This window comes from Salvelinus alpinus, chromosome 9 (assembly GCF_045679555.1).
Source record: "Salvelinus alpinus chromosome 9, SLU_Salpinus.1, whole genome shotgun sequence".
NCBI classification, from domain to species: Eukaryota; Metazoa; Chordata; class Actinopteri; order Salmoniformes; family Salmonidae; genus Salvelinus; species Salvelinus alpinus.
Genome location: NC_092094.1, coordinates 11,951,612 through 11,964,468, shown reverse-complemented (window position 1 = coordinate 11,964,468; position 12,857 = coordinate 11,951,612). Strand labels below are relative to the sequence as shown.

Genomic DNA, 12,857 nt, shown 5'->3' with positions numbered 1-12,857 from the left:
ACAGGTATGGAGCTGGGTTCAGATGCAGAGCAGGACAGGTAGACAGGGAACCTACAGGTAGGGAGCTGGGTTCAGATGCAGAGCAGGACAGGAAGACAGGGAACCTACAGGTATGGAGCTGGGTTCAGAGGCAGAGCAGGACAGGAATACAGGAGACCTACAGGTATGGAGCTGGGTTCAGAGGCAGAGCAGGACAGGTAGACAGGAGACCTACAGGTATGGAGCTGGGTTCAGATGCAGAGCAGGACAGGTAGACAGGGAACCTACAGGTATGGAGCTGGGTTCAGAGGCAGAGCAGGACAGGAAGACAGGAGACCTACAGGTATGGAGCTGGGTTCAGAGGCAGAGCAGGACAGGTAGACAGGGAACCTACAGGTATGGAGCTGGGTTCAGAGGCAGAGCAGGACAGGTAGACAGGGAACCTACAGGTATGGAGCTGGGTTCAGATGCAGAGCAGGACAGGTAGACAGGGAACCTACAGGTATGGAGCTGGGTTCAGAGGCAGAGCAGGACAGGTAGACAGAGGACCTACAGGTATGGAGCTGGGTTCAGATGCAGAGCAGGACAGGTAGACAGGGGACCTACAGGTATGGAGCTGGGTTCAGAGGCAGAGCAGGACAGGAAGACAGAGGACCTACAGGTATGGAGCTGGGTTCAGAGGCAGAGCAGGACAGGAAGAAAGAGGACCTACAGGTATGGAGCTGGGTTCACATGCAGAGCAGGACAGGTAGACAGGAGACCTACAGGTATGGAGCTGGGTTCAGAGGCAGAGCAGGACAGGTAGACAGGAGACCTACAGGTATGGAGCTGGGTTCAGATGCAGGACAGGAAGACAGGGAACCTACAGGTATGGAGCTGGGTTCAGAGGCAGAGCAGGACAGGTAGACAGGAGACCTACAGGTATGGAGCTGGGTTCAGAGGCAGAGCGGGACAGGTAGACAGGAGACCTACAGGTATGGAGCTGGGTTCAGAGGCAGAGCAGGACAGGTAGACAGGAGACCTACAGGTATGGAGCTGGGTTCAGATGCAGAGCAGGACAGGTAGACAGGGAACCTACAGGTATGGAGCTGGGTTCAGATGCAGAGCAGGACAGGAAGACAGGGAACCTACAGGTATGGAGCTGGGTTCAGAGGCAGAGCAGGACAGGTAGACAGATGACCTACAGGTATGGAGCTGGGTTCAGAGGCAGAGCAGGACAGGTAGACAGAGGACCTACAGGTATAGAGCTGGCTTCAGATTCAGAGCAGGACAGGAAGACAGGCGGACAGGGGACCTACAGGTATGGAGCTGGGTTCAGGGGCAGAGCCTGCAGCTAGGAATTCTATACCATTGAATGCGAAGGCCGACAACCGCCGAAACATGTATTCTATAACAACATTTCTGAATGGGACTCTGAACTATCCATTCTAACCACGGAAGAGAGAGAGAGCTCCCCAACAGAAACAAACTTTCCAACAGAGATCACGACAACACACTGAGCGTAAATATATATATTTGTATTGCAATTATTCCCGAATGAGTGAGCGTTCATGTGCAAAGGATTAGCATTTCAATTGTTAGAATTATCAACTGTGTAGTGTCTTTTATCTTTCGCGCCCTTCTCAGTCCCTTTGTCTACCTAGCCGCCATGCCGGTTTAGCCCACTAGGGCACATCCCCTATCATTTCCCTGTAACCATATCTACTTTGTTTGTTTGCGTGTGCATTTCTGTGATTATTTAGTTAGTTAATAAATAAATGTTTGAGACAATTAATGTATGGATGATTCTTAGTGAAGACTGGGTTCGTGCAGATAACCAACAATTTATGACGTTTGTAATGAGACTAACGTGAGGTAAAGAATAATTCATTAATTTGAAGACAAATTGATCAGATATTAAAATATCTGAAAGTTATATTAGGAAAATTATAACTTTATAATCTGAATATTTTCCTTTGTGCCCTGACTTCCTAATTGATTACATTTGCATGATTAGAATAATCAAGTAATAATAATTACAGAGAATTGATTTGATAAACTAACAGTCTTCAGTTTTAATGATGCCAAAGTCTGTCCTCTCCATATTACGGGTTGATTGAAGTGCCTTTGTACGGGGTATTGTAGTACGTTCCGGGAGCACTGGTTTGAGTGTGTCAAGAACTGCAGCGCTGCTGAGTTTTTTTACGCTCAGCAGTTACACTTGTGTATTAAGAATGGTCCACCATCCAAAGGACATCCAGCCAACTTCCTGTGGCTATGGAACCCTGACCTTTTCACCAGACATGCTACCTTGTCGTGCTGCTGATCCAGTTTCAACTGTTCTGCTTGCGGCGATGGAACCCTGAACAGTGATGATTATTTGACCATGCTGGCCATCTATGAACGTTTGAACATCTTGAACTGTTCTGAGGACAAAAGGGGGTGCAACTCAATATCAGGAAGGTGTTCCTAATGTTTTGTACACCATATGTTTATTCATTTAGATTTTGTGGTAACTTTGTAAGGATCAACGGTGGAGATGAGAAGCAGGTACGGGGAGTCAACATTTAATCAGGAATAAACAGGTAACAAGAGAGGCACAACGTCGGTACAGCGGGTAAAAAAAGACATCTGACAATCAATGTTGAAGCAGGGAACAGAGCAGGGAACTGCTCCAGTTCTACTGGATTTATCAGCTCATTTGTGTTGAATACGCCTTGGACAAGATATCATTGGGTTATACATCAGAGGCAATATATACAATATATAATACGATATATGGCCTCGTATATCTGACAAATATATATTTCTACAGATCAGAACATTACTATAGTGATGATGCAGTATACATCATCACCACTAGAGGTGAGTAAAGTAACAAAGTTTCACTGAGGACACGCCTCAGATCTCACACACGCTTGACATCAGTGACAGGGCAGAAGGGAAGCACACCTTACAGTCTGTGTATACCTTTCTTTCAACAAGGCTCGTTGGTCTAGGGGTATGATTCTCGCTTTGGGTGCGAGAGGTCCCGGGTTCAAATCCCGGACGAGCCCTTCTTTTCTGAACACTACAGGCTCGATGTACTGTCCAAGACAATGATAGTCTACTTGGGAAAGTGGTGATGACTGTGCATATTCAGCAGAAACAGTGACAATCAGTCATGTATAGGTTTCTATAACACAGAGCAGGCTCACAGGACACCAATGATGACTATGTTTGTATTGTGAGAAGTAGCCGAACGACCAGTCGTATAACTGGCAAGCCTAATTAGATAAATACTCTTATCTGTCAGCCACGGAGAAACTTCAATATGGTTTTATTTGCAGCTGTAACACTATAGTCCTGGATAGGTCTCAGTCCTCATAATGCAAATGATAACCTACAGCACTTAAGAAAGATGTCAACCACAGACAACGGTTTTAATTGCAATTCTGACAATGTACTGTACACTGAGTGTACTAAACAATAGGAACACCTTCCTAATATTGAGTTGCATTCCCTTTTGCCATCAGAAAAGACTCAATTCGTCAGAGGCATATACTCTACAGGGTGTCAAAAGTGTTCTACAGGGATGCTGTCCCATGTTGACTCCAATGCTTCCCACAGTTGTCAAGTTGGCTGGATGTCCTTTGGGTGGCGGACCATTCTTGACACACACGGGAAACTGTTGAGAGTAAACAAAACAGCAGCGTTGCAGTTCTTGTCACACTCAGACCGGTGCGCCTGGCACCTACTATCATACCCCGTTCAAAGGCACTTCAAAATTGTGTCTTGTCCATTCACCCTCTGAATGGCACACATACAGAATATGTCTCAAGGCTTAAAAATCCTTCTTTAACTTCTCTCCTCCCCTTCATCTACACTGATTGAACTGAATTTAACAGGTGACATCAATACGGGATGATAGACTTCAGCTGGATTCACCTGATCAGTCTATGTCATGGAAAGAGCAGGTGTTCATAATGTTTTGTACACACAGACTATTTATTTCGATTTGTTATGTAACCTTTATTTAACTAGGCAAGTCATTTAAGAACAAATTCTTATTTATAATGACGGCAATACCTGGCAAAACCCGGACGACGCTGGGCCAATTGTGCACCGCCCAATGCGACTCCCAATCACGGCCGGATGTGATACAAATCCCGGACGAGACCTCCTTTTAAGAAGTCAAATGACTTACAGACTACACACAGTCCACATGACAGACTACATACAGTCTTTGACAGACCTGTTAAGTCTATGTCATGGAAAGAGCAGGTGTTCCTAATGTTTTGTGCACTCAGTCTATGTAAAACTTCCCAAAAGTATCAGTTCCCACTAGAGGGCAGTCTAATAGCAAAAACCTGCCACATCACAGATTCTGGAAGTTAACTCACAGGCTTATGAGGAGAAGGAGAAGAAATTGTAACGATAGGGTGGGTTTCCCTAAGCAGGCTTGTTGGTTTAAGGGTATGCTTCTCGCTTAGGGTGTGAGTAGTCCTGGGTTTAAATCCCAGATGAGCCCACCTTTTGAGAACATATGTGATAGATGTATTTAGGGTTGTCCTAAGTGAGTTAGTATATTGAAAGATCTCAAACAAAGTGAGGAGAAAAATCTTACCAATAGGAAAATGGTAGACTGTAAGTAGCAAATATGGATGTCTGTAGGCCCTTTGGTAAAACAGAGATATTAAACAATATCCAGTCAGTATGGAATATAATGTACAGTGTCGTAATGTCAACCAGTGACTTTGAATTGTGTGACAGACGGTAATATAGATACATCAACTAAAATCTTCTCTAAATTGCCCATGCTTCAAAATGGACCCTGCATTATCCTTACATACAGTATATAATACTGAACTGCACCTACCAGTGAAAGAACTGTGAGAGATCCATCAAATACGTTACTCCCATAGGACATATATCCTGTCCAGCCAAATGCTACCACCTTCAGCACCATCTCCAGCAGGTAGTAAAGGATGAAGAAACAGTTGATTGTCTGAAAAACAGATCAGTGGAGGCTGTTGAGGGGAGTACGGTTCATAATAATGATTGGAAAGGAGCAAATTGAATGGCATCAAACCATGTGTTTGACGTATTTGATACCATTCCACCGATTCCCCTCCAGCCATTACCACGGGCCGGTCCTCCCCAATTAAGGTGCCACCAACCTCCTGTGAAAAAGATAAATTATAAAGTCTGTAAATTGCACGGAGCTATTGACATAAACTGTGCAAGACCCTTACCTGCTATACATGAGTCAGTCATGTCAGCAGTGCACTGCAGGTACAGTAGCTAATGTCTACTTGTAACTACTACTTGTAGTACATTTTACATTTAAATGGCCTTAAATGTTGAGCCTCTAAATAGTAGTTGTCTCGTTCAGAGATTCTACTCACAATCAATCACCAGGAGAGTCTGGAGGAACATTGATGACGCTTACATGCATATACAGTAGACTTAATACATGCATATACAGTGGACTTAATACATGCATATACAGTAGACTTAATACATGCATATACAGTAGACTTAATACATGCATATACAGTAGACTTAATACATGCATATACAGTGGACTTAATACATGCATATACAGTGGACTTAATACATGCATATACAGTAGACTTAATACATGCATATACAGTAGACTTAATACATGCATATACAGTAGACGTAATACATGCATATACAGCAGACTTAATACATGCATATACAGTGGACTTAATACATGCATATACAGTAGACGTAATACATGCATATACAGCAGACTTAATACATGCATATACAGTGGACTTAATACATGCATATACAGTGGACTTAATACATGCATATACAGTAGACTTAATACATGCATATAGAGTGGACTTAATACATGCATATACAGTAGACTTAATACATGCATATACAGTACATGACCTTTGACTTTACACATTTTTTTAAAAATAAATGGGATACAATGCACCCCCGTAATTTCTGAATAAACACTTATTTTTAGACTAGAGACATCAAATGCAGAGAAGGTGAACAAAATGGGTAAGGGACTATATCTATTGCCTTTCCAACCGAATCTGCTTTTCCAATACTGCCTTTCCAATTGAACAGAGACAGATAGAGGACTTATCTTTGTGTCTTTGACAGCATGGGCAGCGCCATTGAAGCTATCTACATTTTAAAGTAGTCAATTGTCTTCTTCTTCATTGGCTGATTGCTCTCAACTCATAGAAATAGCCACCCAGTTGACTAATTTAAAATGGTGGAAGCCCTCAATAGCAATATCCATTCTAAAATGCGTTATATCCATGATGATGATCTGTTTCCATTTGATCAACATGTCTGTGTTTGTGCAGAGTCTAGAACAGCCACTAGGTGGCAGTCTCTGAGCAGTTTTACTGAGCATGCAACAGCATTAACTTGAGAGGAATTCCTCATTCACGTGGCATGCAGTGGAATTTAAACTCTTGGTTGCTGACACTATGACAGGCTCGTTGGTCTAGGGGTATGATTCTCGCTTAGGGTGCGAGAGGTCCCGGGTTCAAATCCCGGACGAGCCCTCCTTTTATGTTATCAAATGACTTACAGTATGAACAGGCCCACATAGCGTACAAAGCATAGGAGTGTACATTGACTAAAGCATCTCTATCAACAATATTACTGTGAATAAGTACCCTGGAATCTTAACTGATAAGCTCTGTTTCAATATTCTTATGGTGAAACAAAGCATGTCAGTTAGGATTCCAGGCTAGTGTCGTAACTAAGAGCTGTTAGGATCAAGCAGAAACACAAACATCTAAGTTAATTCATTAAATATTGTGACATTGTGAACTCACACAGATGCAGACAACATTGGCCAGGGCAACATTCCCCACCACAGTGACATAATGCTGACTGAAGATATACTGAACCTTGTGCAGGAACTTAGACGAGTACTCAGGCAACGGAGGATGCTACAAAGGAAAACAATGACTTCAATTCGCTGTTCAATCTCCTTTCACAATAACTTTTCAGGTTTGCTTCTGTCTAAATGTTTGCTTCCGTTGCAAATGCAAGCACAAAGGCAAATGATGAAAGTCTGCTTGGAGTTAGATTGACAGTCTGCCAACTGCATAGTTTTGAAGAAATGAACATTGTGGTAGAGATAAAATATAAATAGCTGTTTGATCCTGTCCTTGTCCAGCTCATCAAACAGTCTCTGGAAGGCCTCCCTGGGGATGAAGCCACTGGATGACTGTGACGCTTTCTGAGGAAATTACACTTTTAGAATCTTTTGACTCTTTTATCAAGGTCCCAGAGGAGAGATTATAAAGGGGTATACATGTGACTTTGCTTACGTCATCACAAGCCATGTTCAAGGTCAAGATCCAGTCAATGACAGACACTGAGATGACCACCATGTAGCCCACCAGCCATTTACACTTCAAAAACTCATGACGTATCAGGTACCTCTACAAAAAGAGTAAGGAGGAATCCCTTCCAACAAATAGGCTACTGACCCTCACAGCTGAAAATGAAGATGTCATGTAGCCTATGATGTGCCTAGTAATCTACACTCTTAGAAAAAAGGGTTCCAAAAGGGATTTTCGGCTGTCCCTGTAGTAGAACCCTTTTTGGTTCCATGTAGAACCATTTGGGGTTTAATGTAGAACCCTCTGTGGAAAGAGTTCTACATGGAATCCAAAAGGTTCTACCTGGAATCAAAACGGTTCTTCCTGGATCCAAAAAGTGTTGTTCAGAGGGTTCTCCTATGGGGACAGCCGAAGAACCATTTTAGTTTATTTTCTAAGAGTGTATGAAATTGATGGAGAAATGTACTCAAAAGCTGCATGACCCTGATATTACACATGATCAATAGATATCTGATGATATCAGAATAATGTTACATTAATAGTATTTGTTTAGTAGTATTAAGGTATTATAGAGTGTAGTAATAGTTTTATTTGGTGGTTCACTACATCAGAAGTAGATTTAGAGTGTATATTACCTTAACGATGAGGTGGAAGGTGAGTATGAGAAGGCAGATGATCTCGATGCCCTCGGTGAGGCCACATGGGGGTTCCCAGAGGGTGTGTTTAGAACGCAGGCCAGAAGTCACAGACAGGGAGGAGCGCCTCTCAATGAAGGCCAGGGCCAGGATGACAAATATTCTCCCTCACGACGCACGATACTCCCTCACGACGCCAGGTCAGCGGAGTCAATCACCACCTTCCGGAGACACCTGAAACCCCACCTCTTTAAGGAATACCTAGGATAGGATAAAGTAATCCTTCTAACCCCCCCCCCCCCCTTAAAAGAGTTAGATGCACTATTGTAAAGTGGTTGTTCCACTGGATATCATAAGGTGAATGCACCAATTTGTAAGTCGCTCTGGATAAGAGCGTCTGCTAAATGACTTAAATGTAAATGTAAAATATCACCACATTCAGGCCCCCGAGGGCACAGAATAAAACCTTTATGGGTCATAACTAATATGAAACTAGACTAGTGGACAAATCATGTCCTGTACTGTAGGGCTGTAGATAATCTACACTAGAAAGTAACATGACTAGAACACACTTTTCACCAAGCAGATTGTGTGTCCGTATCCATCCATTTTATAATGATTTACTCATTGTACTTACTTTCTAAAGAAATCATTAATTATTTTACTGACAATAGTACAAGTTAAGTAGGTATGGTAGGAGCAGTAATCAAGAGAGAAACTGGGCTACTTTACATGAAACATTATTTTTTACCATTGACAGAGCCTGGTGTAGTACCATCTGTAAAGTCCTATTGATCTTGGGTCCATGTGACGGTTGATAGATCGATACTGCTACTATAAGGAATGTAAACAAATGTACTATAAATGTGTTGATCAACAAGGTAATGCACAGAAACTGTACTTCAAAAGCAGTTCATGGTGGAAAATAACAAGTTATTCCTACATGTACAGCATCTTCGTTGAGGACCACAGCCTGTTGAATGTACAGCTCCTCATCTGTATGAAGGGAAACATGTAGAGAACATGGGTTTAATTGAATGATCTTACTCTGTGTATGTGCGTGAGAGAGAGAGAGAGAGAGAGAGAGAGAGAGAGAGAGAGATATTATGAAGAACTGACCATGTCCCTGTGTTCCCCAATAGAAAGGTGTTTCGTTTGGAGCCCTGTAATTGTCTGATCCAGAATGAACACCCCCAGGTAGCAGGGGGAAACTCTCCATCATCACCACAATGTTGCTCAACAAGTTTATAACAGGTGACTAAGAAAATAAAGGAAAGGAACGCTTACATTTTGCTCCGTACTTAAACCTTCTCAGTGAGTTAATTTTCATAATCTACACACATCTCACTTAAATGTAAGGTTCCTAGGCCTTTTGTTGTTCTGATAGTGCTTCACGTGTAGTGTTGTGTCTCTCTTGTTGTGATGTGTGTTTAATCCTATATTTATATTGTATTCATTGTTTTAATCCCAGGCCCCTGTCCCCGAAGGAGGCCTTTTGCCTTTTGGTAGGCCATCATTGTAAATAATTATTTATACTTAACTGACTTGCCTAGTTAAATAAAGGTTAAATAAAATACATAAAAAATAAATCCAAACACATTCAGACTATTTGTTACTCATTCGCTGAAGACTACAATAAGCAGCACATAAAATGGTCGGGACACGAGAAACTGTAACAAGCGCCTACCTCTAAGTAGGTTCATCTGGCCAGTTTTCAATCCAAATATTAAATGTTTTTTTTCTGTTGGGAAATAAACTACCGTCATTGGGAGACACTTCTTTCAACATGAACAGTACATTGCCCAGTGACTAACCAGTTCACACCTCCAGCGCAAAAATGGAGAGTTGTGAAGGGCCATGTCCTCCTTGCTGCTTGCCCTGTGTTAACCATCAGTTTGCTTTAGCCGAACACTGTTCCATAGGTCTACTGCTGGATTTAGGTCTACCACATAGTGTTTGATGTGCTGCGGTTTTCTCTGTGGCTCACAGACTCCAGCCCTAATGCTCCAGCCTCTGCCTCATGGGAAAGGGGACAATGGCCTGCTATATATTGCAAGTGATGATTTAATAACTTAATGGTTCTACCTGAAATACAATAATCCACATCCAGAAACCATTACTGATTATTTAATAAATACCTATGCCTGACTGGCCTGGTGTGTTGGTCTACTGTTTGGCTGTAAATACATATTTACAAACATGAAACCACAAATCCCAGGGTGCTGTGCGGTACATTTTCAATCCTCCGCTAATCTTATCATCGCTGGTTTTTGAGTTCCAGGATCAGAGCCGAGTGACTATCACACAGAGTCATATGTGCATATAGCTATCAGTACGGTAGAGCCCTGTACATGACTGGGCTGGAACTGGGGTCAGAGGCAGAGCAGGACAGGACAGGTAGACAGGGTACTTACAGGTAGGGAGCTGGGTTCAGAGGCAGAGCAGGACAGGTAGACAGGGGACCTACAGACATTGAGCTGGGTTCAGAGGCAGAGCAGGACAGGTATACAGTCAGTCAAGACTGGTGGGCTGACGGTCTCATTATTGCAATAATTAATCAATATTAAATAAAGATGATTGTTTGAAGAAGTGACCAAGACCAAGTCTCTCTCAGTACTGAATTTCCACGACATTTTTGGCGACGAGGATGGGATCTGCAACTTCACCTGTTGACCGCTCCTGAAGATCTGGTTAAACTGTGCACAGGGCATCAGAAATTAGGATCTCAGGGTACACCACGCTCATTTTTATTATTGCGCAGCTGGACCTGCCTATGATCTGAGAGGTAGCAGGCACGGGTGGATACCAGATCTCGGACAGAGTACTGAATTTCCACGACAATATACACAGAGACAGTAGAGGGATGAAGTCATCCAGTTTCCAAAGCCCGTTTCCAAAGCCCCAGCAGCAGCTAAGATAACCACCCCCACACACCATGTCATCAGCTATCTTCAACATTCAGATATTACCTGTCTATCTATTGAACTCCTCGAACTGCATGGCTGAATTATTAGGAGTTTATTATAACCCTTTATGCAGAATGTATAACTTTAAGCACTACACAGGTGATGTTATATCGGACAATATTGTCTTTTAGAGTCAGTAAAATAGGCAGTAGAGTTGCAAAACAGTCTTTTGATCCACTCAGGAAACAACGCAAAAGCTCATTCATAGAACCTCAATTAAAGCAATAACCGGGAACCCGCTTCCATTACACCCAATATCTATATTTTATCCAGTGACATGGACATAGTTAGGTGTTGAAGGTGTGGGTGGGCATGCAGTTTTGTGACAACTTTCTCTTCAGTAGGCTCTGCTATCTGTTGTCAAAAAAACTAGGAGTCAAAACACAAAGGCAAACCTTATAGGGTACAGTATGTGAATCAATCAATCAACTATATTTATAAAGCCCTTTTAACCTTTCATTGCTACCCATCCCGGATCCGGGAGCATCCTCATCAAAAAAGCTGACTAGCATAGCCTAGCCTAACGCGACAGGGATATCATATAATATAATTTTCATGAAATCACAAGTCCAATACAGCAAATGAAAGATAAACATCTTGTGAATCCAGCCATCATTTCCGATTTTTAAAATGTTTTACAGCGAAAACACAATATGTCAACAACTACAGACCAGTATCCCTTCTTTCTTTTCTCTCCAAAACTCTTGAACGTGCCGTCCTTGGCCAGCTCTCCCGCTATCTCTCTCAGAATGACCTTCTTGATCCAAATCAGTCAGGTTTCAAGACTAGTCATTCAACTGAGACTGCTCTTCTCTGTATCACGGAGGCGCTCCGCACTGCTAAAGCTAACTCTCTCTCCTCTGCTCTCATCCTTCTAGACCTATCGGCTGCCTTCGATACTGTGAACCATCAGATCCTCCTCTCCACCCTCTCCGAGTTGGGCATCTCCGGCGCGGCCCACGCTTGGATTGCGTCCTACCTGACAGGTCGCTCCTACCAGGTGGCGTGGCGAGAATCTGTCTCCTCACCACGTGCTCTCACCACTGGTGTCCCCCAGGGCTCTGTTCTAGGCCCTCTCCTATTCTCGCTATACACCAAGTCACTTGGCTCTGTCATAACCTCACATGGTCTCTCCTATCATTGCTATGCAGACGACACACAACTAATCTTCTCCTTTCCCCCTTCTGATGACCAGGTGGCGAATCGCATCTCTGCATGTCTGGCAGACATATCAGTGTGGATGACGGATCACCACCTCAAGCTGAACCTCGGCAAGACGGAGCTGCTCTTCCTCCCGGGGAAGGACTGCCCGTTCCATGATCTCGCCATCACGGTTGACAACTCCATTGTGTCCTCCTCCCAGAGCGCTAAGAACCTTGGCGTGATCCTGGACAACACCCTGTCGTTCTCAACCAACATCAAGGCGGTGGCCCGTTCCTGTAGGTTCATGCTCTACAACATCCGCAGAGTACGACCCTGCCTCACACAGGAAGCGGCGCAGGTCCTAATCCAGGCACTTGTCATCTCCCGTCTGGATTACTGCAACTCGCTGTTGGCTGGGCTCCCTGCCTGTGCCATTAAACCCCTACAACTCATCCAGAACGCCGCAGCCCGTCTGGTGTTCAACCTTCCCAAGTTCTCTCACGTCACCCCGCTCCTCCGCTCTCTCCACTGGCTTCCAGTTGAAGCTCGCATCCGCTACAAGACCATGGTGCTTGCCTACGGAGCTGTGAGGGGAACGGCACCTCAGTACCTCCAGGCTCTGATCAGGCCCTACACCCAAACAAGGGCACTGCGTTCATCCACCTCTGGCCTGCTCGCCTCCCTACCACTGAGGAAGTACAGTTCCCGCTCAGCCCAGTCAAAACTGTTCGCTGCTCTGGCCCCCCAATGGTGGAACAAACTCCCTCACGACGCCAGGACAGCGGAGTCAATCACCACCTTCCGGAGACACCTGAAACCCC

The 12,857-nt window shown here is 43.8% G+C and overlaps 2 non-coding genes and 1 pseudogene across 2 annotated transcripts; 2 read left to right on the top strand and 1 right to left on the bottom strand.

The window, feature by feature from the left end:
- LOC139584396 (two pore channel protein 2-like) overlaps positions 1 to 9,149 on the bottom strand; it is a 31,788-nt pseudogene extending 22,639 nt beyond the window's left edge.
- trnap-ugg (transfer RNA proline (anticodon UGG)) lies at positions 2,943 to 3,014 on the top strand. Its single transcript has one exon. It is a non-coding gene; the product is annotated as a tRNA-Pro (tRNA).
- On the top strand, positions 6,429 to 6,500 carry trnap-agg (transfer RNA proline (anticodon AGG)). The gene has a single exon. It is a non-coding gene; the product is annotated as a tRNA-Pro (tRNA).
- Positions 9,150 to 12,857: the final 3,708 nt, after the last annotated feature.